A 27,086-nucleotide genomic window follows, 5' to 3' on the forward strand; every position below is an offset into this window, starting at 1 on the left:
TGTGTAAGGTGGATGTGTGTAGAGGTCAGATGTGTCAACCTTGGATATTGTTCCTTTCGAAGCCATTCACCTTGTTTTTTGAGACAGGGTCTTTTATGGCCTGATGCAAGCTTGCTAAGCAGTTAGTCTGGCTAGCTGGCCCATGAGCTGCAGGGGTCTGTTTGTCTGTTTCTTCAGGGATGGGAATAGAAGTGTATAGCACTATGCCTAGCTTTTTACGTGGATTCTGGGGATGAGACTAAGATTCCTAGGCCCAGAAGGTGAGCACTCTACTGCATGAAGTACTTCCTCAGCCCCCAGCAAAATATTTTCTTTCTTTTCTACCCCACTCCAAAGCTAGGACCTAATACATGCTAGACAAAATACTGTACCACTGAGCTATAGCCCCAGCCCTCAAATATGTCTTAAGTCAATGAAAAATTCTGTCCATCCCACTACACTGGGAATCTCTTGAGGAAAGAGGGAAGGTTTTATTCATCTCTCAATCACCAGTACCTACAGTTGGGCCTGGTTCTTGTTGGGAGCCCAGGATTTGAGGAATGAGCTGATGTAGGATCCCCCTGAGCCTTTGTAATTAAACTGGTCATTTCCCCATCCTTGGAGGGGCCCCAGCTTCAGATCCCTGGGTGATGCAGGTGAGTTGCTAGGCAACAGCATGAGGTTGGCTCTGGGGTCACAGTGGAGAGTGTGCTGTGAGGCCAGCTTGCCGGTAATTGGAAACACTTCTCTATTCAGCAGTCTCTTAAACTGCCTCTGCTTTCTCCCCTCCAGCCCATCCCCCCTTTCAGCTGCAGGAGGGATTGTTTTAAAGCAAGCAAGCAATCCCAGCACTCCCCCCACTCCCAAACCTCCTGTTTCTGAGGGAGGAATCCAAGGTTCAAGAGCTAGAGGAACCTGTTCGAAGTCCATGTTAACAGGTACAAAGATAAACTTAGGTTTTTGTTGTTGTGACACCCAAACTCTGCTCAGTACTCTGGCTGTGGACAAGTTGAATTTGGGGTGCCCAAGAGATGCAAGTCAGATTCAGCAATGTTCACATTGCTGGTCAAATGTTCACACTCCTTGTCAAAGCTCGTGCAGTGGGTGCTCCAGCAGCACACAGATGCTCATGGGCTAGGACACCTGAAACTCCCTGGGATAAGAAATGACCTGAGAGCTCCTTCAAAGCCTGAGTTCAAAACTTGGGGCTTGGGGTTCCAACCGATGTGCTTTGATCTGGAAAGCAGCAGCACCAGGCCCCCCCCCCAGAGCCTGTCTGCCTGGTCTCAGGGAGCCCAGAAAGGTAGGACAGAGTGGGGAGTCCTGGACCTAGACTGTAAGGACAGAGGTCTGAGATTTCAGAATAGAAGGACATGCCGAATAATGAGTAGGAGATAGCCAGGGAGATAAAGGGAGCTTGATCAAGTTCAAATGGATGCTGCTGTGGGTTTGAGAGTGTTATTTTTCAAGATGGCCCTTTAGATCTTTCTACCTTTATTTTGCTTGTATTTATTTTGAGGGCCTTTGGGTTTGTTTTGTTTCATTTTGCGCATGCGTGTGTGTGTGTGTGTGTGTGTGTGTGTGTGTTCGTGCATGATGTGTGTAGGGGACAGGACAGGATCTCATTATGTAGCCCAGGCTGGCTGGCCTCAGATAATTTTCATGCAACTCATCCCCATGTGCTGGGATTACAGGCATGTGCAACCACACCCACCTAGAAGGTCTTATTGAACCCTGTTTACTAGGTGAAATACAACTCTTTCCAACATCCGTTCCATATTTGTGTGTATATGAATTGATGTACCCTGTGCTTCAACCACACTGCATTTTCTCATTCAATAGACGAAAACCTTATTTCCTTATATCCAAAGAGATGCCAGTGTACTCGTGTCTAGTTGTGTACTAGTACAACAGTTAAGATACAGAACCAATCTAGATGTCTTCTGTCAGTGAATCAATAGTTAAATAAAATGTGGTAGATACATACATCAGGATACTATTCGGTCATAAAGAGATGACATGCTATCTTTTGCAGAACATGGGTGCAACTGGAGGACACTATAGCAAGTGAAATAAATCAGAAACAGAAGGACGAATCCCACATGCTCTCTCTTGTATGTGGATGCTTAAAAACTCTGCGTGAGTTCAGGGAAGAGGGAGGTTGGATGTGCAATGGGCAATTCTCCTCTACCCTTTTGTAGGAAGGTTGCTTCCCTTATCAAAAGACTAAGAAGCTACCTGGAGCCCACTGACCGGTGCTGTGTGCTCAGTCCCTGTAGGGACCTGCTTTTTTTTTTTATATCCTCTATGGTCTCTGTAAGTGCTGGTTTATTTCTTCTTTAGCTTAAAAGTTCTAGGAGAGCAAGGATCAGGATGGATAGCCCTGGACGCTCAGTACTTGGGACATGAAGAACTGTTCTCTCCAGCTACAAGCAAGAAATAGAATAATTAATCTGAATAATACATTCAGGGTGAATATGGGCTAATTTCTACCCAGAGACATTCAGTTTTAAAACAAAAAAGTCTTCTTTCCTGGTAGCAATTTTCTACTTTCCGCCAGTGACTTGATTTATTGAGAGACCTTTAAGTGCTGTTGAGCCGAGCAAAAGAAAAGTTGGGAAAGGCTTTTCTTGTCAGGGACACAACCCTTTCTTTCTATTATGTCAGTTTCTTTAAACAAAAAAGGATTTAAACAATCTTTTTCAATTGATTCTCTTGTAAACACTCAAAGAAAGAATGTCTATCCCACTCTGCGAATAAAGTGGAAGTCCCTTAATTGTAAAGACATGAAATGCCTGGACTCCCTGCCTACAGAGTTTGAGTAATTGGCAATAATTTCTACCTTCCCCTCCCCCTATTGAAAGGCAGCTCACATCTTATTAGAAGAAAACCAGATCACTAACCTGGGAACCCGAGTCCTGGAAGGAGTTTATTTTACCAGCCAGCACAAGCTTCCAGAGGGAGCAGAAGGCAGGAAGCCTGCGTTTTCTCTCTGCTCCAGTCCACCTGGTACCTGGACTGATCACCACGCTTGTGATTGGCCTTTGCTTCCCCAGCTCCCTCGTGGGACACTTTTCAGCCTTCGAAATATCCAGGCAGATGTTTCCTGTGGAAAATATTCCCTAGGACAGCTCTCTGTTATATGGGTTTCTGGTAGAAGTATCAAAGGGTTGAGGCTGGACCCAGATGAAAAGCCTAGAAGGTATATAGTGTGCCTTTGAGGGACCTGTGGTTAGAGATTTCTTTTTCTTCCTTCCTTCTTTTCTTTCCTTTTCTTTTCTTTTCTTTTCTTTTCTTTTTGCAATTTCTTTTCATTATCAACAGCTAAACTCTCTTTCAGTAAACAGATTTTGGAATTTGGTTTTACCTTTTATTATTATCTTGGTTTTTGCTTGTCTGTGTGTATGTGTGTGTCTGTGTGTGTATGCACATGCATGTTCATGTGTGTGTAGCACATCCATGTGTGGTTGCATCTGTGTGTGTGGATCTGGAGGCTGGAGGTTGATGTCAGATGTCTGTCTTCATTGCTTTCCACCTTACATACTGCTGAACCGAGAGCTGGCCGTTCGGCTACTCTAACCAGCTTGCTCCAGGATTTCCTGTTTCTGGCTTCTGCTCATTAGGACTACAGGGAGGCTGCCATGCCCGCTTGAATTTTATATGGGTTCTTGGGGTCTGAATTCTGGTCCTAAAACTTACAGGGAAAGTGCCTCACAACTAAGCTATCTACTTGGCCTATGGTTTTGAAAAAGTACTGTAACGTCTGTGGCTATCAATTTCCTGTTGTTTTGAGACTGGGTTTCATGTACCTCAGCCTGGCCTAGAATTCATTATGTAACTGAGGTTGATCTTGAACTCTTAATCCTCCGGCCTCCAACCCTTGGGTGCTGGGATTACGGACCTGTACCATCAAAACATGCTCTCAATTTCCTTTTTTTTTTTTTTTTAAACAAAATGTTTACTTTTAGTTTGCTCCTCTCAGTGATGTGGTGAGGTTGAATGGAAACCCTAGCACAAGATACTTAAGGATAAATTATAGTAATAATAATTATTATTACTGTTATGCACTTTCATCAAAGGCTCAGCTCTGTCTAGTGTCTGAGCCAATCCAGGCCATTGTAGGAGCAGACATCCTCACCTCTAATAGCAGCTGGGTCCAAGAATTAGAATTGATTTTAGGTGTGTTAGATGTGAACTCTGACTCAATTAGTACCACTGGTTTTCAGCTGAAACAGTCCACTGACTACACTTGTGTCATGGCCGTCAGCCTGCCTACGTCCTACTAATCCCAACTTAGGACTGGAGTGGAGAGGATCCTGTTCCTTCTTCCACTAGCCTACATACAGCTGAGCACAGAATAATAACCCAGAACCATTATGCCTCTTCCATCAGACTCTTGTCAGAACCACTTGATGTAGGCCTAGACCCTGGCTTGTTGCCACCACAACCAGTTATCCAGAATCATCCATCCTCATTATACTCTTTGAACATTGCGCATTGGCCAGAGAAGTTCTTTATCCTTGTTCCTAGGTTGTCACCTTCCCCCTCTATTTGTAGCCTAAGAAAAAAGAAATTGACATTCGCTCCTAGGCAGTTCTATACATGGGCTCTTACTTAATGAAATCCTATGAAGTCAGTATTAGTTTTTATCTTTGTTTTACAGATAGGAAACTTTCTGAGGGGGCTGGAGATATGGCACAGTAGATAAAAACATGGATTAAGCAAGCATGAAGACCTGAGTTTGAATCCCCAGCACCCAACTCAAATAACTGGGCATGGCTACATGTGCCTCTAACCCCAGTGGTGGGGGTGGGAGAGCTTGTTAGCCAGCCAGCCCAGATAAAAGACAACAGGGCAGTAAAGAAGGATGGCTTCCAGATGTGTGCACATGGGTATGTGCTCAACTGCATTCAAAACACACACACACACACACACACACACACACACACACACACACACACACACACAGGCACACCATATGTCTTAGTCAGTTACTATTGCTATAATGAAACAAACACTGTGACCAAAAGTAAGTTGGGGGAAGAAAGGATTTATTTGTCTTACATTTCCATATCATAGTTCATCACTGAAGGAAGCCAGGGCAGGAACTCAAGCGGGCAGGATCCTGAAGACAGGCGCTAATGCAGAAGCTGTGCAGGGTGCAGCTTGCTCCTCAGGGCTTGCTCAACCTGCTTCCTGATAGGATCCAGGACCATAGCCCAGGGGTGTACCACCCACAGTGGGCTGGGCCCTCTCCAGTTCTCACCAATCACTAATTAGAAAATGCCCTACAGGCTTGTCTACAGACTAACGTTATGAAGGGTATTTTCTCAATCCAGGTTTCCTCCTCTCAGATGACTTTTAGCTCTTGTCAACTTGGCATAAAACCAGCCAACACACCATAACCACCTACCCACCCCAACAGGCAAAACTTCATGAAACAAAATAAAAACAAAAGAGAGGGAGAGGGAGAGAGAGAGAGACAGAGAGAGAGTTAAGTAATTTTCTAGAATCACATATTGAACAAATGACAGGATAAGATTTTTGAACCCAGATCTCTGCTGTCAAAATCCATGATATCCCTCCATGATAACCCCTGTTAGGGGCTAAGACTCTTAATTCTGGGACCTCTGTAAACACTTCCACCAGGGCTTTAGGAAGGCCCCAGGGTTCTCTTCCCTCCCAGGACCCTGAGCAACCGCACACACCTGGCTCTCTTTTCTTCTCTTGCCCTCCTCTCATTTGCTGCTCTTGTTTCCATGCCTACTCTGTGAGAGGGAACTACTTTATTTACCCACTGATTCAATCATTAAGCCCAGTCAGTCACCTTGGACCTCCATAGCAAAAGGCCTGGCAGGTCTGAACCACAGGGATTCATTTTCTTCTAGTTCTTGAGGCTCAAGGTGGTCAGCAGGTTTGGTTTCTTTTCTTTCTTTTCTTTTCTTTCTTTCCTTTTCTTTCTTTCTTTCCTTCTTTTTTCTTTCCTTTCCTTTTCTTTTCCTTTTTTCCTTTTCTTTCTTTCTCTGTCTCGCTCTCTTTTTTTTTAAGTTTTAGATTTTTAAATTTTATTTTGCATGTCTGAGAATCACTTGCATGCTTGGTGCCCAGAGAGGCCAGAGAGGGTGTTGGATTTCCTAGGACTGTATAGACAATTGTGAGCTGCCATGTGGGTGCTGGGAATTGAACTTGGGTCCTCTGGAAGAGCAGCCAGTGCTCTTAACCGCTGAGCCATCCCTCCAGCTTCAGGTTTGGCTTTTCCTAGGGCCTTTTTCCTGCACTGAAAATGGTCTTACAGATGTTTTTTTTCTATGGAACTCCATCTGAGAGTGAGTGCTGCTGACGGATATCTCTGTATGTCCAGATTTTCTCTATGTGTAAGGATACCATAGGACTGTATTAAGGCCTGTCCTTGGTCAGCTCAAAGGCCCAGACTTCAGATGAGGTCACATTTTGAGATACTAGAGGTTAGGGTTTCAACATATGAACTTTGTTGGGGTTGGGGGTGGAGGTTTAATTCATCCTATAATGAGGTTTGTAAGTAGTAAGCAACAGAAAATGACTAGCTTAATTCAGGAGAAGAATTGTAAAAGAGCCCTAAGGGTTCACAGACTCACAGGAGACTTGAAAACAGTCTGGACTGAGGAAGTCAAGTCAGGAAGAACCCCGAGCCCCGCTGATACAGCCGCTGACACCGTGACCTTTCTGGATTCTCTGTGATACTCATTTTCAGAAATGTGTGCCTGCTGCTATGCCCACTGGGTTGTAAGAATGGATTCTACATGCTCCTTGCTTCTCTGGGCTATAAGTTCCTGACTTCCAGTTTGGATGGACACATCTGCTTGGAGCATTCATGCTTTCCCTGCAAGGGAAGCATCTTGTGTTTTCTGCTTTTACATTAGGTGTTCCTTTGCTTCATGAGGAATCTCTCAAAATAGTGAGGAGGCAGGAGGCAAGACGGCTCAGTGGTTAAGAACGCTGGCTGCTCTTGCAGAGTACCTGGGTTTGTTTCATTCCCTGCACCCATAAGGCGTTTACAACTGTCTGTAACTTCAGAGCCAGAGGGTCTCTTCTGTTCTTCTTGGTGCACAGACACTCAGGCAGGCAAAATATCTGTATACATATCTTTTTTAAAATTTATTTTAAAAATAAAACAATAGGAGATTCAGACATGGGCCACTGAGAATAATAAGTTATTGCACTACAGTATCCATTACAAATATGAAGACAAACAAGATTCAGTGTTGGCCTCTACTGGTTCCAAGTCTGGTATGATGAGTTAGTGGACAACTTGAGCAGGCTGTGATAATGGCCGTGACAGGGGAAAGCAGGAATTGCTGTACAATTACAGAGAAGAGGAACTTCCCAGCCTTGGTGGTGATGTGGAGGGGGTATTAGGAGGAATCAGGGGAGGTATTCTATAAAGTTAATGGCTAAGACCTGAAGGAGAAAGGAGTACTAGCTATCCAGAAATTATACTCCCAACTTTTCCATCCCAAGGACCTGCTTTCAAAACTGCCAATGTGAGAGCAAGAACAAGAGAGCCGAGAGGGAGAATGAGGTCAAGAATGAGGGGGGCGGGGCAAGGACAAGCTTTTAAGGCACTTACAGTTAGGCTGTTAAGATAAAAGGGCCTATAGTAGGGCTAGGAAAGTGTTCCTGGGCATAGTCAGCTGACCACCTGGACTCATTCCAAGGCACGAGATTGCCCTGGTCCAATGTCTGCAGACATAGAACCTTGATTTTGTGCACTGCATCTCTCAGAGGAGATCTCTCTTATATTAGTAAGCTCACTAGGACTGGTACATAAACCGGAAGCCTGTTTATTAATTTGCAAAATGAAAGTATCGTTGGCAAAGCCACTCTAATTTGCAAAGCAGACTGTAACATTCACCTCAAAATACCTGTACATTTTCTTCCTTCCTCAGAGCACATGACATATGGGAAGCCAAAAATCAGAAGGTGGCATGGCAGAAGGTCTGGCATGAGAACAATAAAAAAAAAAGTGGGGGCAGCCAGTGAGTTTGGACTCTGCATTCTGTCTGTTTCTCAGCCTAATGGCCCAATAGAGTCACCTGGGAGGATGTTTGGAGTACTTATTCCTGTGACTCACTCTTTGACATTCCTGATAAGTGGGCTTATAGATAGTAAAGCCCCAAAAAGGAATCTCATTTTCAGAGCCACCGAGGCAGTTCTAGTGTGCAGTAACTGGTTGCTCTCTGGACCTTGCCAAATAGGATGTCTGCATTCACTAAGGAGTCTCGCTTGTGGACCCTGTTTGGAAAGATGCCTTCGTGGCTTTTTTTTTTTTCCAGGACTGGATGGTTGGAAGCCCCCTCTCTTCTATTCCATCTGTGATCCACGGTGTGGCATGCTCACTTGTGATGTTGTGGTTAGATTCTACAACTAGCTTTGAGATGAGTCCCAGACCATCTTGACTAGAGTTTGAGTGTCCCAGACTTCTTGGGCATCATTTCATAGATGGACTTTCACTTTCCTACAGATGATTAATTTCATTTATGGAAAGATTTTTATTTCAGGGACATTTTCAGTTCTTTGAAGGTTACTCCCCCCATACACACCCCGTTTTCTATAGAATTATCCAGAGAATAATCCAAAGTTGATGGCCTTCAGATAGTGTTTAGTGGTTCAGTGGGAAGAATTAGAGACGTCTAAGCTCTTTTTTTTTTTTTTAAAGACAAGGTCTCGTGTAGCCCAGTCCAGTACTAAGCTTACCATGTAGCCCAGGCTGGACTTGATCTCTTGATCCTCTTGCCTCAGCCTCCTGAATGTCCAGGCGTGTCTCTATAACCCCAGTATTAGGAAGGTAGATGCAGGACTCTCACGGTGTGACCCATTTCTGATATTCAAAATATCAGAAATGAATCGAATACAAGGCAAGCTACTGGAAATCATTAGAGTTGTCACTTTTTAAACTACACAGCTCCATGTTAGACAATAGTGACTGACTGTTGTCTGTCATGCTGAGGTGACTCACCCACCTACCGTCCTTCTCCTACCTCCTAACTCCTGTTATTTGCTTTTGAAAAACTCTGCCAACTATCCACGGTATTTATGTTTTGTTTTGCAATTAAAGTCCTGTTAGTCATTAAGGCTTAGTTTTACACTTAAATAGATTCAACACTGTCATAATATGATGAGGGAGGGAGTAGGGACAGAGTGGGGAGAGGGGGATCCCTTAGAACTTTGACGAATGAACAATCTCTCTCTCTCTCTCTCTCTCTCTCTCTCTCTCTCTCTCTCTCTCTCTCTCTCTTTCAAAATAGGGTTTCTCTGTGTAGCCCTGGCTGTCCTGGAGCTCACTTTGTAGACCAGGCTGGCCTCGAACTCAGAAATCTGCCTGCCTCTGCCTCCCGAGTGCTGGGATTCAAGGCGTGTGCCACCAAACAATCTCTTACAATAGCTTCTTTTCTTTTCTGTCTAGTCTTTTCTTTTCTTCATCTTTCATTCTTTTATGTCTCTCTCTTTCCCTCTCACCTGCTGCCCTGTGGGTGTAGAATCGTATGTGTGTAGATCAGAGGATAACTTGCAGAAATCGATTCTCTCTCCCATCAGTGGGTTCCAGAGATTGAACTCAGGGTGTTCGCTTTGGCAGCAAAGCATCTTTGCCCACTGAGGGAGATCAGCAAACCCAGCAGTTGGGTTGGTATGAATGTCTTTCTGCATATATATATGTGGGTACTGGGGGAGGGGGCATGCATGCCTGCGGAGGCCAGGAGTTGCCATTTTCTACCTTATTATTTTTTGAGATAGGGTCTCTCATAGAAACTGGAACCCACTGATTGGTTAGACTGACTGGCAAGCAAGCTCCCAAGATCCCCCTGTCCCTGTCTCCCCAATGGTGCTGGTGTTACAGGAACACAATACCGAAACCAGATTGGTGCTGCAAATTGAACTTTCCATATAAAGGTGAAAGGAGAGAACCAACTCCACAAAGTTGTCCTCTGACCCCACACATGTGCCATAGCATACGCATGTCCCCCTCAATTAAAAAAATTTAAAGCTTATAGAGACTGAAGTATAGCTCAATGATAGAACCCTTGCCTAATATATGAGAGACTCTGTCCCCAGCAGCACTCCCGCCGTCAACAAGAATAAAAGGTAAAAATTATAAAATGGTGTATGGAGTCTGTAGCTATGCTTCAAGTTATTGAGAGAGTAGACTGAAATAACCACCCTAAATTCTAGGGCTTTTTTTTCTTCCCTGTGTATGGTATGGTTGTGTGGTTGAGGACTGTGTCGGTTAGTTTTTGGTCAACTTGATACACTTAAAGTCATCTAAGAAGAGGTAATCGCAATTGAGAAAATGCCCTCATCAGATTAGTTGGTAGGCAAGCCTTTGGGGCATTTTCAGGATTATTAATTGATGTGAAAGACCGCAGTCCACTGTGGGTGGTGTCATCCCTGGGTAGGTAGTCCTGGAGTTCATAAGAAAGCAAACTGAAGGAGTCAAGAGGAGCAAGCCAGTGAGAAGCACTCCTCCATAGCTTCAGTTCCTGCCTCAGCTTCCAGCTTTGAGTTCCTGCCCTGCCTTCCCTCAGTGATGGACTGTCCCCTGAGAATTGTAAAATAAAATAAACCCTTTCATCCCCAAGTTGCTTTGGACATAGTGTTTATCACAGCCACAGGAAGCAAACCACACAAAGACACTGCTGTTATTCCATAGACATTTACAGAGCAAAATCTTCCAAGCTGGAGCTGCTGTCATTAGTGATGGATGCTCAGACATGACATGTGACATGTTCAAGGTCACACAGGGAGTTAGAGGCACAGCAAGGAAGGGAATGCAGATGTTGTTATTTCCATTCTACAGCCAGGCTAAGGAGACTGGGAACACAGCAGTAAGATGAGGCTATGTCCACTGGCACTGCCTGCTGCTGTGCCATCTACTCTTTCAGTGAGAGTCTCGAAGCATTTCAGGTAGGAGCAGAGGGAAGGGATAAAATGGATGGTCTTCTCTCTCATTGAGTCCTGCCCATCCCCAAACTGGCAATTCAGTTTCTGTGTTCCCTATGAACACTTCCCCCCACAAATATATTTTATTTCATTCATTGTTACTGTGTATGTGTGTAGCTGTATTTGGATGAGTGTGGACATGCATGCATGTTCTTAGAGGACAGCTTTGTGGAGTCCCTTCTTGCCTTCCACCTTAATGTGGCTTTCAGGGAGTTTGTTTAGGCTATCAGGTTTCACAGCTGTCTTTACCTGCTGAGCCATCTCACCAGCTCTTATGAAGCCTTGATATCAGAATTTTAGGTGATGCTACACTCCTTTCCATCCATCCATCCATCCATCCATCCATCCATCCATCCATCCATGTACCCACCCACCCACCCTATCCATCCATCCACCCATCTATCCATCCATCCATACATCGATCTACCACATAATATTTAAAGGGCATCTTCTTTGTGAAAGATTATTAATATATATCATGTGTTCATTTTCGTGGAACTCCAGTATGGGAATAAAGGCAATTATAGTGCAGTATGACAAACAACCAATAAGATCTTCAAAAATAAATCTGGCTTTCTCTTTCTGTCCTTCTCCTCTCCCCTCCACTCCCACTTCTCAAGACAGAGTCTCACTGTGTAGCCCTGGCAGGTCTAGAACTCACAGTAGCTGGCCCACTTCTGTCTCCAGAGTGTCACATTTAAAGGTGTGTGCCACCATACCCAGATGACCTTTCTATTTTGAAGCTTTTTTCATTTGCATTCCTTAACTCTGATGTTGATTAATTTTTAGGTAGAACAAGGTGTCAAATTCTTGCATATATGACAAAATGGCAGAGTATAAGACAGTTATAGTAGAACAATACAATTTGTTGCAATTAAAATTCTATAGTATATCTTAGAGTTGTTGTTTTAATCAAATTATTTCTTGAATAATATCTAAACTCAGCCAAATCAGGGCTGGCAAGTTAGTTCAACAGGTAAGGGCACTTGCCACCAAGCCTGATGACCTGAAGTCAATCCCAGGGACCTACATGGGTGGAAGAAAAAACTGACTCCAGAAAACTGTCCCTGATTTCCATACAAACAATATATCATGCATTCACACACACACACACACACACACACAAATAAATGAATAAATGTAATAATTATTATAGTCAGACAATTCAGACTCAATCTTAAAAGCAGCTCTTTTTTTTTTTCAAATGGTGAAAGAAGCTGGAGATTACAAAATACAATGGGGAGGGGGGGAGAGAGAGAGAGAGATTAAAAATCATCCCAAATAGTCCCACACAGATTAGAGATAGCATAAAACTGGTGTAAGGAAATGAACAATAGCTCACCACGTTCATTCAGTGACACGGCATGAAGTTTCATCCCCAAAGGATTGCATAGGGTGGTTGGCCAGGCAACAAGAGCCTCTTACTGTGTTCTTCAAAAGACAGAGTACTCATGTGCCTGTTACAGTTATAATGTCCCTAGGGTGAGAAGTGGGCCATCCACTGTCCCTTTTCTTTAAGATACTGCCTACTTCATATAATTACTACAAATGACTAACAGGAACACTTGGCAGTGTTTAGAAATAATACAGAGGATGAATCACAAAAATAAAAAGGCTACTATTAAGACAATTTTCAAAATGAACAGACCAGGATTCTCTATCAACATGGTTAAATCTCCAAAGCAAACAGTAGGCACTGGTGAGATGGCTCAGTGGGTAAAAGCAGTTGCCACACAAGCCTGAAGACCCAAGTGAGATCCCTGGAATCCACATCAAGACACTAGATGTATTAGCACGAATTTTTATCCTAGCATTCCTGCTGTGAAACAGAAGGCAGAGACAGGAGAGTCACCCAGAAGCTTGTGGGTCAGCAGGCTTGGGGTGTGCAGCATAAACAACAGAAAGATGGCCTCAGCAAGGTCAAGGAAGAGAACTGACTTCCCAAAATTTGTCCTGTGATTACACACTCACTATGGTGCAAATGCAACACAGGCATGCATACATCATGCATGCATGCACACACTGTGCTTTCACACACATACACTATACATACACACACACACACACACACACAAATATACCATGCACAGACACATACCATGCACAGACACATACCATGCACACACACACGTAGTGAATATACCCACATACCCCATGTACACATACACCATGTACACAACCTGTGCATACACATACTGTCCATACACACACATATACCATGCACACAAACACACATACCATGGATGAGGATGCATATACATCACCCACATAAACACACTACTCACACTCTCTCACAGGTAGATGTCAGAGGATTACTTTCAGGAATCAGTTCTCTCCCTCTATCATGTGGGAGCCAGGATTGTGCTCAAGTTTTCTGACTCACAGAAAGTGCCTTTAGCAGCTGAGCCATCTTGTTGACCCCAACTTTCATTCATAATGGTTCATGAGAAATGCCTCCAAGACTAAGTCACTAAGTGGTGATTCTTGAGTTCCAATTAAGTAGTGCCAATAGGGAGTCTGCCAGAATCTGAGCCACTAAATCATACCTGAAATAAAGCCTTGATTCATTCATTCAGAACTTACTAACATAATGTTAACTGAGTCTCTGTAATACACTTTGGTTCAAATGCTGGATTATGAACCCTACGATTTAATGAAGAAAGGAAAATCAAATATTTACGGGTGTGATGTAAATATTTACACAGTGAAGAAATCTTTACACAGTGAAGAAATGTGGGCAAGCCTGGGGTACAGCAGGGAACAACACTAGCTGCTCTTCCAGAGGACCCATGTCAGCCTCAGAGCACTCACATCATAAGATTTCACTCTGAGTATAACTACAGTCCCAGGGTATCCAAAATTGATCTCTGGCCTTCAGTGGCATCTGCACACATGTGGCACTCACTCACACAGACACGGACAGCCACATAGACACACATATGCAAATAAAAATAAATATTAAAGAATACTTTATCTTTAAAAAAAAAGTGTGGGTTGGTATAGAACCATGTAATTAGAAGCTATAAACTGGCTTCAGGTCAAATGAAGTTTCCTTCAGAACTAATATTTAAGCTGGGCAGTGGTGGCACACGCCTTTAATCCCAGAATTTGGGAGGCAGAGGCAGGTGGATTTCTGAGTTTGAGGCCAGCCTGGTCTACAGAGCAAGTTCCAGGACAGCCAGGGCTATATAGAGTACACCCAGCCCCGCGCCCCCCCCCCCCCAAAAAAAAGAAAAGAAAGAAAAGAAAAAGAAGTAATACTTAGCTGAAATGTGGAGACAAAGCAGGAGTTATCGAATGAGGAGCAGGAAAAAGAGTGGGAAGGAAAAGGTGGAGGTGGGGGCATTGGTGCATGTGGTGACCCAAAGGGTCTAGGGAGCCAAATTTTGTGTAGGGAACTGAGATGTGCTGAAAGCCTGCTGGAAGTCGGCTCATTTAAGACTTCATGGTATACAGACCGCAGGATTCTAAGATCTTTTCCGGGCTTGACTGTGCTTAGGGAACAAGGCTAACATAGGGTCAAAACAATCCATGAAGTTCTGTAAAGCAAAGCCTCAGTTAGCTCACAATTAATTGGCATAAAGACGTTTTGAAAATGGCAGTGGAGCATAATCAATAGGATATCCAGAAGGAGGGGAGAGAGAGAGAAGGGAAGTGAGGAGGCAGGAGAGAGAAGGGACAAGGCCACAGTGCCTCTGGAGAGGTCAGAGAACAACTTTGGGGAGTTAGTTTTTTTCCTTCTAGGGACTGAACCCAGGTCAGTTGATTTTCTCAGAAAGTGTTTTTATCTATTTATTTTGACTGTTTTGTTGTTGTTTATTTTTCAAGACAGGATTTCTCTGTGTAGCACTGGCTGTCCTGGAACTTTCTGTGGACCAGGAGGGCTCAAACTCATAGAGATCTGCCTGCCTCTGACTTCTAGTGCTGGGATTAAAGGTGTGTACCACCATCACCCTGACTATTCTTGGCTTTTTGAGAGAGGGTCTCTTATAGGCCCCCACTGACCTTGCATTTTTTCATCCTTCTGTCTTCACCTCCTGAGAGCTAGAATTACAGGTGTGCACCACTATGTCCAGTGCAGTATTTCTCTTCTTGTATCCCCACTGGACTTTCTCCTCACTAGAATCCTTTCTTCCTTTCCTTTCCTTTCCTTTCCTTTCCTTTCCTTTCCTTTCCTTTCCTTTCCTTTCCTTTCCTTTCCTTTCCTTTCCTTTCCTTTCCTCTTTCTTTCTTTCTTTCTTTCTTTCTTTCTTTCTTTCTTTCTTTCTTCCTTCCTTCCTTCCTTCCTTCCTTCCTTCCTTTCTTTCTTTCTTTCTTTCTTTCTTTCTTTCTTTCTTTCTTTCTTTCTTTCTTTCTTTCTTTCTTTCTTTTTTCTTTTTGTTTTTTTGTTTTTGTTTGTTTGCTTTTTGAGACAGGCTTTCTCTCTGTATAGCCTTGGATGTCCTGGAACTCACTCTATAGAGCAGGCTGGCCTTAAATTCACAGAGATACACCTTCCTCTGCCACCTGAGTGCTGGGATTAAAGGTGCTACCAGGCCCCTCATTAGATTACTTAAGTGTAGTGACTGTGTCTTGCTCATTCTTCAACATGTATCTACCAATCACCTATTATGTGTTAGGCACCAGACTAGGTGATGCAGGTCTAAAGTTAACTGGAAGATATATATTCTTTTTGTGAGTGTTGGGGGATACTGGCTCTCTCTATGTATCCTTGGTTAGACTGAAGTTCATTCTGTAGACTAGGTTGGCCTCAAACTCCGAGATCCACCTGCCTCTGCCAGCTGAATGCTGGGATTTAAGGCCTGCATTGACATACTGTGTTTGAGACATAATTCTTGCTCATAGAGTTTATAGTCTAGTGCAAAAGACAGAAGAGTAGATAGGAAATAGGACCAAGTATGACCAGGAAGGTATAAAGTGACACAGGGACCCTGGGAAAGGAACGGCTATCTACATTTACCTTGGGAGCACGATGAAAGGCTTCCATAAGGATGGGGTTTAGCTGAGAATTGAAGGAAAATCACAACTTGGCAAGCAATGTGGCTATGGGTCTATGGGGTAGGGGAAAAAGAGGGGGGAGGGGAGGGGAAGGGAGGGGGAGTGGTCAGAGAGCACACACACACACACACACACACACACACACACACACACACACAAAACCAGGGATGGGGTGGCTGGGATGGAGAGAAATGGGGACAACAGTTAGAAAGAGGTGTTTACTGTGTTGACTACTCATAGAAACCCTTATATAGGAGTCATGAAAGGAAGCAAGGAAGGAAAGAAGGAAGGAAGAGAAAGAATAAGAATGTGAAGAAAGATAGAGGGAGGGAGGGAGGGAGGGAGGGAGGGAGGGAGGAAAGAAGAATAGAAGCAAGTTCATTTCCTGCCTTTACAGTAGACCTCTGCCCACTGTTGGCTTAGTGGGTAAAAGTACCCGCAACCACACCTAATGGCCTGACTTCAATCCCCGGGACCCACAGGGTGAGAGGAGAAAATCAGCTTAGGAAATTTGTCCTCTGAACTCTATATGCACCAGGGCCCATAGCCTGCCCATGCATACAAGTAAATAAAATATAACAAAAATAAATTTTAAAAAGAATGGAAGGAAGAAAAGGGATAAGAACGGAAGCAAGATCTGGGCCTGGTGGCTCACGCTTTTAATCCTTCAAAGCCAGCCTGGTCTACATAGCGAGTTCCAGGACAGCCAGGGCTACACTGTGAGACTCTGTCTTAAAAAAAGAGAATGCAAGTGGAAGGAAGGGAGGCACCATGCACACAATTTGCCATTTTAACACTTTTGCGAAGGGGACTGCAGAGATGGCTCAATGGTCAGGAGATTGTATTCCTCTTTCAGAGGATCCAGTTTTGTTTTAAGCATGTGCATGAGTTGGTTCACAACCACTTGGAACACTGGCTCCAATGAATCCAGTGACATTTTATAGCCTTCTTGGGCACTTACATGTGCATGGCCTACTTCACATAGACACAGACACATAAACAATAGTAAACATTAAAGATATTTTAGAAAGGCCAAATTTGTTTGGGCTTGCTCCCTTGTTCACTGGAGGTATTGTTGTAGTAAGCAGTTACATAGCCCGCACTCTGACTTTGGTTGAGTTCTGACTTTGGCCAGTTAGCAGCTGAGTGACATTATTTCTTTGTATAAATGACAGGAGCTCACAGGATGACTATGAGGATAAAACAAAGCTAGTATTTGTAAAGCTCTTGAAACAATGCCTAGATCCAGGCAATTTTGAGTGTTTGCTTTATCATCCTTCGATTTATGAGAATATTTGTTGAGGGCCAAGTGTTGTAATAGTCACTGTGAAAATAAGACCTGAGCCAGGGGTGGTGGCACAGGCCTTTAATCCCGTATTTAGGAGGCAGAAGCAGGCAGAGCTCACGGAGTCAGGGGACAGCCTGGTCTACTGAGTGAGTGCCAGAACAGTCAGAGCCACGCAGAGAAACCCTGTCTCAATAAAACCAAAAGGAAAAAAAAAAAAAAAAAAAAAAAAAAAAGGAGATCTGGCTTTAGTCATGGAGGAGGATCATCAAAGTGACAGATTTGTAAATAAATGATAACACACTACAATCAAGTGAGGTGATAGCTGCTAAGCTCTCCAGACTCCAACAAGAGTCAGTGACTCATTCTCTCTGAAGAAGCAAAGGGAGGCTTCAGAGGGGTGGGTGCCTTTCACCATGTATTGACGCACATTGAATAGTTTCGCAGAAGGAAAAAAACAACACAAAACACAGCCGGGAGGGCTTATCGGGCCAGGGAAGCACTCTGTTGCTCAGGCTCAAAGACAAAGACTAACGTGTGTCTATAATGGCACGATAGGGCATAACGGAGTAGGGGAATCCTCTCTTTGGATTGAGAACAGTATGTAGAACATAAACTCCCAAGCAACTCAGAGTTCAGGTTTCTTCCTGTGAATCTGCTGAAGAGTTGGTTTCTGGATAGGTGGAATTTATGGCAACATTATGTCCTAGATTTTTGTGGACATCCCCAGATTTCAAGTATTTTATCCTGTTGTAACAGTAGTAGGCTTAAAGTTGTGTTCTCCTATTCTTTTCTTGGCATGTATGGTGATAAATACTTAGAGGAAATCTTGGATGAGTTTAGAGAGACAACAATACTCTACGGAGAGTATTCATTGCTAACAGGGTGCAAAATAGCTGTCTGAGGTCAGAGGCAGGCAAGGAGAACCCCCTGTAAAATTGTAGTTGATGTGTGTGTCTTTTGTTTAGACCAGAACAGACTAATAAGAGATAGAAGTTTGGGGATAAATGAGAGAAAGAATGAGCCTGAAGACAAGGAAAGGACTGGGTGAGGGAGGGTGAGGGTCAGGGAGGAAGGACAGAGAATCCTGGAATGAAAAGAGAAGCCAAAACACACAACAGAGGCAAGGAGACACACTCAGGGAGAGGAGAAGGGAGGAGGAAAAGAGGGCAGGGAGAATCTGAGCAGAAGAGAGCACATATGGACTGGGGCAGTTAGGACAGACAAGTAGGCAACCATGCATGGATGAGACACAAAAAGAAGCTCAAGGTTTAACTGTGGGCATCTGGAGTACCCTGGGTTGGGGTTGGGGTTGGGTGGGGGTGGGGTGGGGCGAAGACTATGGAAAGGATTATGAAACCACACCAAACACAGAGCTGCAAGCCCCATCTGCTATAATTGTCACCCCTTCAGGAATCCCCAAGAAAGCTGCCTGTAAATCTGTCATGTGGTGAATGGGCAAACTCTGCTTCAAAGCACCTTTTGCTGACTCTTCATATGAAGGAAGGGTCAGGAGAATGTCCTTTAATTTCTCTTTATAAGGACACAATATCAGGCCAGGCTGTGGTGGTACAAACCTATAATCCCAGCACTCCGTAGGCAGAGGCAGGTGGATCTCAGAGGTCAGCCTGCTGATCTACAGAGAGAGTTCCAGGATGTCTGGGGTTACACAGAGAAAGCCTGTCTTGAAAACAAGCAAACAAACAAGCTTCAAAAGTCATAACTCATGATTCAATCATTTATCAAATTCCTTACCTGCTAATACCATCTCACTGCGCATTAAGCTCCGACATGGGACTTTTGCTGGGACATGAACATTTAGGCTGTGGCACATTTTAACACACCCATCCTTTATTTGCTTACACCTTGCTTTACACTTATTTGATTTGGTTTTATTGAGACAAGGTCTTGCTGTGCAGCCCATGATGGTCTGGAACTCATGATTCAGCGCAAACCAGCCTGGAACTTGTGGGCATCTGCCCTCTGCCTTCCACCTGCTTCCTTGTTTTAGACACATTTGTGACTTGGCTTTATGTAGATCCTGACTTGTTTTTTTCCCTAAACATATTTACTGGTTCTTTTTGTTCTGACTCTAAAGATCACGACTTAGCTCATGTTACCCTCCTAAACATCATAGCCTGCCTGCCTCATCTTGAAGAAAATATAAGACTGATTCAAAATCTAACATACTCAAATAGTAATAGGACTGTGGCTGGAGTGTGGTTACTTTAATGCCATTTTTTTTTCAAAATAAAAGTATGATACGGTTATATTACATATATAAATAAAAACTAAGTTTGAAACAAAATCACTCATCAAGTCTTCATAGGCAGCAACTGAATTTACCTTTCCCTTCATTCTTTTGAAGGAAGGATATGAAATTATCCCTTTAACTAGGCAGCTGCTGCTGAGATCCTACCTGGATCAGAGAAACCTAGTCTCCATTTTCTCCCTCCAAGCTGACTTTGCAGTGTCCCCTGGAATTTACTTTCCAAAGCAGAAATGTGAGCGCATGCTTCTCCTATGTAAACTTTGAATGTTCCTCAACATTACCTGCAGGATGAAGTCCAGTCTTCCTCCTCCTCCCCCACCCTCCTCTTTCTCCTCCCCCCACCCACCTCTTCCTCCTCCTTCCTCCTTCCTCCTTCCTCCTTCCTCCTCTTCCTCCTCCTCCTCCTCCTCCTCCTCCTCCTCCTCCTCCTCCTCCTCCTCCTCCTCCTCCTCCTCTTCTTCTTCTTCTTCTTCTTCTTCTTCTTCTTCTTCTTCTTCTTCTTCTTCTTCTTCTTCTTCTTCTTCTTCTTCTTCTTCTTCTTCTATATATGTCTTTTATTGTCCCCAAAGGGCCCACTTTGTACTGGTAGCCAGGATCTTGTTTCTGGAGCTGGGTATCTTAGGTCTTACCTGCCAACCTGATGCACCGTTCCCTTCCCAGGCACATAGATGCCATCCAAAAACTTTCTGATATCCTTGTTTCTAACTTTTGTGGCTTGCTGAATCAGAGCCGCTGAATTTGAAACAAGTTCAATACCATTTCCTTCAAGGATTAACTCATCCTTCTGGGCTTGGGAGAGAGAGCAATCAACACCCATCTTCATCCGCACCCTGCCATTGTATTTTTCACCCAAGAAATTTCGGATTTCATCCAAAGACCCACTCTTCTGAATAACACCGTTGCTGGGGAAGGGACTTTATCTCATAACAGAAGCCCAGTGTGACCTCCTTGATCTTGTTCTGAACATGACTGCAGACGGTCCTGACAGTGGCCAGCTCCTTTCTTGTTACCCCACCATTTTTGGAGCCTCTTTTTCTTTCCAAGGAGACATTAATGTGACTGAAGTCCCTCCGCGGAGTTCCCCTGGGGCCCTTCACAATGACTGTGCACCCCTTCCGAGTGATGTTGACATTTTCTGGAATGTTGACAGTCTGACTGCTGAGAATTGTCTTCATTCTCGAAGTAGATGGGCAAAGAGAGCAAAGTCTAGATTTTTTGTTTTTGTTTTTTGTTTTTTTTTAAAGATTTATTTATTTTATATATGTGAGTACATTGCAGCTGTCTTCAGACGCACCAGAAGAGGGCATTGGATCCCATTACCGATGGTTATGAGCCACCATGTGGTTGCTGGGAATTGAACTCAGGACCTCTGGAAGAGCAGTCAGTCCTCTTAACCAGCCCAAAGTCCGTTTTTTTTAAAATTTTTTTTAAATACAGCTTTTTGCAACTCCACCTTCCCAACTTCACTTAGCATTTCACTGTTAGCCACCATTTTCATCACTGGGACAAAATACCTGACAAAAGCGACTTAAGAGAGGCTTTACTTCAGCTCACAGTTTGATGGTATTCTATCTTATAGCAGGGAGGCGTGTTGGTAGGAGTGTGCGGTGGTTAGTCCGGAAGCAAAGATACAGCAATACCTGCTCATATTTTCTCCTTTGTGTTCAGCCCGGACCTTTTACCCTAGAGTTCTGCTGCCCCATAGTCAAGTGGGGCTTTCCACTCCCATTACACATTTGTGGAAAACCCTCAATATCATAGAGGTTGTTCTCATAAGATTCTAAATCCCATCAAATTGATGATCAAGATTTGATCCTTACATCTGCTAACCTTTTTCGTTCGTCTTTACCTCAGGTTAAGTCAGACTACTTGTCATTTTAAAATTACAGCCTAAGAGTACAAGACTTAAAAGTGTATAACTCAATGAATGCTTACATTTACATTTGTGTACAACTGAGGGACCATGACTACTGATCTTTTTATTTTTTCTTTAATACTAGCCAGAATAGTGAAATACTATCTCACTGTACTTTTGACTGGCATTTCTCTGACGATTTGCTTTCCAGTGTCTTTTCCTGTGTGTACTGGCATTTGGATATCTTCTTTGGAGAAACTGTTTCAGTCCTGTGTGTGAATTGAATCGTGTTGTTTTCCTGTTCTTGAGTTTAGGAGTCTTCTGTATATTGCAGTTATCTGTTCCTCTCCAGATACGCAATTTGTAAATATTTTCTTTCTTTCTCTGTGTTACCTTTGTACTCTGTTGATAGTGTCTTTGCAAAAATACGGTCTATAGGTCAGGGAGATGGCTCAGGAGGTAAAGGTGTTTACTGCTAAGCCTGACAACCTAAGTTCCATTCCCAGAATCCACATGGCAGGAGAGAAGAACTCCTGAAAGTTGTCCTTTGACCTTCATCCCTATACCGCAGCCCAAGTATGTGTATGCAAACACAGAGTTTTTTAAAAATGCAAAAATAAATAAATAAATAGACCTTGATCAAGGAAAAAAAAAGGGACAAAAGTTAAAAGTTTATTTGTAGTTCAATCTATCTTAGCTGTTGCCCCCTGTCCCTTCCATGTCTTAGAACTCTTCCCCTATGTTTTTGTCTAAGAGTTCTACAGTGTTAGGTCCTTTATCTAGGTCATGGATACATTTTGAGTTGGCTTTAGTATATGGTCTAAGGTTGAGATCTAATTTCACTCTTTGCTCGTGGAGATCCAGTTTCTCAAGCGCTATTTTCTGGAGGAAAAAAAAAAGAAAAAAGAAAACATAACTGATTCTCGATGCATGCCTCAGCATCCTTGCTGAAATCATCTGACCATATATGTAAGGGGTTATTTCTGGATAGAGGGCACGGCATTTTATAGGACATAAAGATGAATCAGAGTACGGATTGTCCTAACACATTAGAGTTGGTCGCAGGGAGACTGATAGAAAGGAATTGGATCTCATTTTTGTTTTAAAGGGGAAAGGAGAATAAAATCAATTTAGAGGGAAGTAAAACAGCTTGCTTAAAGGAGAGTTCATGCCAGAAGTTTACAATTTTGGACTCTCTTCCTGCCGTAGATTATCTAATTCATCATTTTTACATGTGAAGAAAAAGAAGGGTGACTCTATTCTTGAAGCCAGAGTTATCAGCAGATGAACTGAAAGGAAGATATCTGGGTTGAAGAAATAGCTTAGAGTTTGCCAGCATACATGAAGCCCTAAGTCTGATTCCTCAGTCCTGAATGAAACTGGAGATAACTACAGCTTTCTGGATGTCGAGGCAGGAGAATTAGAAGTTCAAGGTTTTCCTCAGCTAGCAAGTAAGTGGGAGATCAGCTTGGGTTACACAATTCTCAATTTCATTAGAAGAAGGAAGGAAGGAAGGAAGGAAGGAAGGAAGGAAGGGAGGGAGGGAGGGAGGGAGGGAGGGAGGGAGGAAGGAAGGAAGGAAGGAAAGACCTCAATAGATTGTTAAGAAGAACTTCTGTCATTGAGAACAGGTAGATTTAGGAAGGAATACATCCTCTGTTAAATGTGCAAATATTCAAATAGAAGTGTAATAGCCACCTGTAAGTTGTTATTGTGTTGTTTTGCTTTTGAGACAGTATCTCACTGTGTATCATTGGCTGGCTTGGACTCTCTATGTAGATCTAATTGATATCAAATCCATGGACACCCATCTGCCTCTGCCTGCTGAGTGCTGTGATTAAAGATCTGCACTTTGACTACCAGGCACCGTAAAATGTAAAATTATAAAATTAAAGTTTTGTTGTACAAAAATTAGTTTTGATTTGATTATCTCCCAGGTTTATAGATTTTTTTTCCCCAAAACTGACCTATAAATTTAGGATAAAGAAAGGCTCTTAAAAAAAATCAATCAATCAATCAATTAATCTTTCTCTCTCTCTCTCCTTCCTTCCTTCCTTTTCTTCCTTCCTTTTCTTCCTTCCTTTCTTTCTTTGATTTTTTATTGAGACAGGGTCTCAATTGAGGCGGATTTCTGAATTCGAGGCCAGCCTGGTCTACAAAGTGAGCTCCTGGACAGCCAGGGCTATACAGAGAAACCTTGTCTCGGAACCCCCCCCCCAAAAAAAAACCAAAAAACAACCCCCCCCAAAAAAACCCAAAAAAAGCCAAAATAAAAAACAAAACAAAATATATTTTACAAAGATTTATGTTTTATTTTATCAGTGAGTGTTTTGCCTGCTTGTATTTATGTTCAGTGTATACGTGCTTGCTGCCCTCAGAGGTCAGGAGAAGGAGTCGGATCTCTTGGAGCTGGAGTTACAGATGATTGGGAGCCACCATATGAACGTAGGGAATCAAACTTGGGTCCTCTGGGAGAACAACCATGCTCTTAACTGTTGAGTTGTCTCTCAAGCCCCTAAAGAAAATTATTTTTATTTTAGTCCCTAAGATGTGGTACTAGATTAGCTCCATAGAACCATAATACTAATGTCTTTTAAAAATCATCTTTTTTTCCTTATGGGTTTCTGTGTGTGTGTGTGTGTGTGTTTGTGGTATGTAGCACGGGGTGGGTGTGCCACAGTGAGGGTAGAGGTCAAAGAGTCTGTTTTCTCCTTCTATTGTGTGTTCAAGAATCAAACTCAGTCAGATGCTGGCAGCAGGCACCTGTACTGGTTAAGCCATCTAGAAGGCCACTTATTTTTGAGGAAAAAAAAAAATGTCATTTTGGGGAAAAAAAAAAAAAGACTTTCTAATACTTTAAGTAAGTGAAAGGGCGTAGTGTTACTTTCTGTTTCCTGTTTTTAAAGTTCCAAATCGAGAGTCCTCTGGACAGACTCTGATGAATCAATGTAAGTGTACATATGTGCCCTGACAAGGGCGTATGAAATCCAAACTGAGGCAGGTGAGACCCTCAAGTTTGAGAAGAGGATTAAAGAAAAAAGTTTAGTTGTTTTATATCCTCTATCTTGTTTAATTTTAGGAATGCAAAGAGCCACAGACAAATAGTCCTTTACACTGTCTTCTGGGTGAGCAGACAGACCTCAGGACCCCACCCCCACCCTTGATAATGAAGGTCTAACCCAGGGCCTTGAGCATGTGAGGCAAAGTCATCTATCGCTGAGTTATGCACACACACCCCTGCCCTGAACTTTGGTTTCATTATGGTCTTAGTAAAACTAAACAAATTTTAAACTTTGAAGATATTTTCTTGATTATAGATAACGAACAGGTCAACAAGTTTTGGGAACTTCTTACATTTCAGAATTGTGTGCTGGGATTACAAAACAGAAGAAGACATAGTTAGGACCACTGTATTGGTGTGATGCATTCTTAAAAGATTTTTTTTTTAATGTGTGTGTGTGTGGCACATGAGTGTCACAGTGCATGTGTGAGGGTCAGAGGCTCTCTCCTCTCACCACATACATGGGTCTTTAGGATCAACCAGCAGGTCTTTGTTTGGATAGACTTATCTTTTAGGTTTATCTTTCTTGCTCTGATTCTCACCAAATTGACCTTATATTCACTGATAGGGTTTATTTTATTTTAATAAGTTTTCGTTCTGGGTAGGATTTGGTTGTCCTTCAGTGGTTCACAAATTTAGATGCTTTGCTCCCGGTAAGGCAGTGTGATACCAGATGGAACCTTTGGGGAGGAGAGGGTGGGTTTGAAAGATGCCTCACAGGTAAGAGTGCTTCCTGTGAAAGTAAGGGGACAGAGTTCAAATCTCCAAGAGCCATTTGCAAGTCAGGCAAGGCCTTAAGTGATTCTACAATTAAGGAGTAGAGAGAGCAAAAGAGAGATCCTGGGAGCTCACTGGCCAGCCAGGTTCAGTGAGAGACCCCATCTCAAAAAATAGGGTAGGAGATTGAGGAAGACTCCCAGTGCCCTTGTCTGGCCTCTGTATGTAAGCAGGCACACAGGCAGACTGAGCAGTCCCTGCCTTTGTCCCCCAACAATTTAATTTGAAAAAGGAGGTTGGGCCTAGTGAAAGATCAGTAGCATTAAAGGAAGTGGTTTTCTGCTAGGGCTGTTAGAAATGCCCGAGCCTAGTCCTATTTCTGGATGGAGCTAGGAAAGCCTGTTCTCTTACATAATTTTCTGCCACCATGTGACACTATGTCTCACCTCAACAGAGGCCTAAACCATCATCAGATCTTGAACTTTGAACCTCAAAATTGTGAGCCAAGTAACCCCCTTCCCCCAGAGATAGAGAGTAAACACCGGGACTTTGAGCATACTGGGCAAGCAGTCTGATATTGAACTACACTCCAAACCCTAAACCTCCTTTCTACATAAGTAAGCTACTTCTGGTATGTCATTTTATTAATAGAAGCTGAATAACATAGCCCCATTATCTAAGAAGATAACAGATAAAAGTATCGGTTCACTAGATAATTCTACTTCTCATTTTGTAGACAGAATCAAACTTTAGCTGGAAGAAAATTTCACCTTTTAGGATGAAGCAGAGTTCCTGGGACATCTAGATGGGAAGTCTAAATTTAAGGCCTTAACTACAACCATGGGACTGTTCCTGAAAGTATTACAGGTTCTCTGAGTATTTTCACAGAGCAGCCTGGGATTTGTAATTTTTTCAGTACTCTGTAGTTCAAAGCAAAGAACATAGACCTGGCATTCAGGTTCTGTCTTTGATATATTTAATGAATGCTGGCATTGGTTAAACCCTGTATTTCCTCATTCTTCCTGTCAGAATACCAGAATTATCTAGTTGTAATGATAAATAGGAGTATGGCAGCCCAAGCATTCAACTCAGCAAATATGGAGGCAGTGCAATACAAATATAAGTATTTGTGCTTAAGATTATAATCTATTGGTGACCGACAGGTAAAATAATTGGGATCCAGAGATTGGAGAGAGTGTGATGTTTGTGTGATCAGATTTAGTAAAGGACACAAGAATAAAGGGGTACGGCAGTACATACCTGTGATCCTAAGACTTGGAGTTCAAGGTCATCCTCAGCTACATGGCTAGCTGGAGGCCAGCTTGAGCTACCAGAGAGCCCGTCTTAAGCAATAACAACAACTAAATAAGAGTTGGATCTTGAAAAATAGGAAAAGGGAGTTATCTGGAGACACAGGACTTTCTCATCTGGCTGAAGCTTTCTTGTAGACTCAATATTTTCATACTGTAGACTAAATGTTGTCTGCTGAATCATAAACATGTGTTTGGCACAAAACAGGTAATCCTTGAAGGTCTAGGGTCTATCTCTTCTGATGGAGGCTCGCCCACATAGAATTTATCACATTCTCTAGTGTATTTGCCTAACTCTTTGTTAATATGCTCTATTTTTTTTTTTTTTTGAGACAGGGTTTCTCTGTATAGTCATATGCTCTATTGACTACAGGTTAATAAAACTACCTTCCTTGCTCAACAGTGAGATTTCTGAACAGCAGTCTGTGTAGTTTGTCTAGGCACTGAACTATGATTTGCTTATACTAAGTAATCAGGAGTTCAGTTGAATTTGGTCCAATGACATTAATATCAGTGAGGAGCGTGTTGGTAATCCTTTTAAGTGTGTCTATCAGCTTTACGTTTTCATTATTCTCTTTCCAGCACTGAGGATCAGACTCGGAGCCCTTTACATGCTAGGCAAGTACTGTTACATT

General features: G+C 42.9%; 1 long non-coding RNA gene and 1 pseudogene across 1 annotated transcript; one reads left to right on the plus strand and one right to left on the minus strand.

Moving 5' to 3' along the window:
* The first annotated feature begins 56 nt into the window (after positions 1-56).
* On the plus strand, positions 57-23,508 carry Gm40223. Its single transcript, XR_868001.2, has 3 exons — positions 57-917; positions 22,573-22,814; positions 23,474-23,508. It is a non-coding gene; the product is annotated as a predicted gene, 40223 (long non-coding RNA).
* Positions 20,051-20,716, minus strand: Gm12738 (predicted gene 12738; annotated as a pseudogene).
* Positions 23,509-27,086: the final 3,578 nt, after the last annotated feature.

The sequence above is a fragment of the Mus musculus genome, chromosome 4 (genome assembly GCF_000001635.26).
Source record: "Mus musculus strain C57BL/6J chromosome 4, GRCm38.p6 C57BL/6J".
Taxonomy (NCBI): Eukaryota; Metazoa; Chordata; class Mammalia; order Rodentia; family Muridae; genus Mus; species Mus musculus.